The sequence below is a fragment of the Enhydra lutris genome, unplaced genomic scaffold (genome assembly GCF_002288905.1).
Source record: "Enhydra lutris kenyoni isolate GAN:26980312 unplaced genomic scaffold, ASM228890v2 scaffoldscaffold42, whole genome shotgun sequence".
Lineage (NCBI taxonomy): Eukaryota > Metazoa > Chordata > Mammalia > Carnivora > Mustelidae > Enhydra > Enhydra lutris.
The window spans coordinates 6,379,642-6,381,133 of NW_019154126.1; positions in this window are offsets into that span (position 1 = coordinate 6,379,642).

Sequence of the window (1,492 nt, forward strand, 5' to 3'; positions counted from 1 at the left end):
GGATCTGTTGAACACAATATTTTTTCTACTTTAAATGGAGAATTAAAAAAAAATAAATGGAGAAAAAAAATTTTTTTAAATCGATCTTCTCTATTTACTTTTGGCTACCTGGAATTCTTTCAAAAATACTTTCTGGGAACCTTGGATTTCAGGCTTCACAGTAATGCTAAATGAGTAAGGAGGAGACATTACTGAAGGAACCAACCTTGAATGTAAACTACTCTCAGATTTACAGAGACGTTTAGTAAAATATTGACAGCCTGGCTACACGCTCCTTTCAATACTGAAAGGCAAACAGAACTGGGAGTTTGGGGAAGCATCTAACGCCAATAGACTCTGAACAAACTGACCACTTCTAATTAATAAAAGCCAGGAAAATAAGCAAGATATTCTCTGAAAGAGAGTACTTTAAACACAACACTGGTGTTTTATTAGCAGCAGCTTAAAATAATTTTTTAAGCAATATGGCTTATTTTCTCTTCTGCATTATCATTAGCTCTTAGCTCAATTTAAGCTGAGTAGCAGTTACTAATTGATACTTTGTTTTCTTATTTGATTGTATTCATGAACTAAATGAAATGAAAATGAGGTGAGAATCAAAGAACAGACAAAAGTGAATTTAATTTCATATTACATGTCCCTTCCTGGTATTTTAACTTTTGGACTTTAATGTAGTATATAAGGAATTAGGACTTTAAAACCAAGATAATGGAGTTCTAGTTGGCTTAAGTTTCTCAATATGGGAGAAAACAAAAAGGCTGTGAACAGTAACCATCTAAGGTCAACTAGACAATTAATGGCCAAATTAAGATTCAAATCCACCTCTTTTGACAGCCAGCACAGTATTCTATTAGATACAAGTTAACAGACTACATCTTGAAGTGACTTTACCCCAACAAAACATAAAAGATCCTCTTTTAGAATTGAACTGAATATGAAATATTTTAGATCCAAAGCCACAGAGAAAACTTTAGACTCGGGAAGTTGGTCTTCAAATATAAATGTCAATGGAATTTACCCATCCACAGGCATAATACCACTACATTTATCTACTGATATAGTTTTCCATAGCTAAGAATTAAATGAGTGCTAGTCACAAGCAATCCCATGTCTAAATTTGTCCTAAGATACTACACGAAAAAGATTTTTTAAAAATATAAAGATTTATTGATTTCCTTAAAATTTTCTTTGCTGACTCCCCATAGTTCTTCAGAGACTATTGTTTACAGCACTGCCTGTATCACTCACCATTTCATAGGAAAATAATTTTCTCTTTATGCTATAGAAAATAAAAGTTAATTTATGCTTAAACAAAAGGACTTTGGCTATAAGGGTAAGTGCCCATTTAAAAATTATTTTTAACAATAAAACTTGAATTTATTATCTTTCTTCTAAGGAATATAGAATAAAATTATACCTTGAAGCACACCTAACACAGAACCTAAAAGCAAAAATTACATATTTAACCATGAGTTTTCCAATAGATTATATA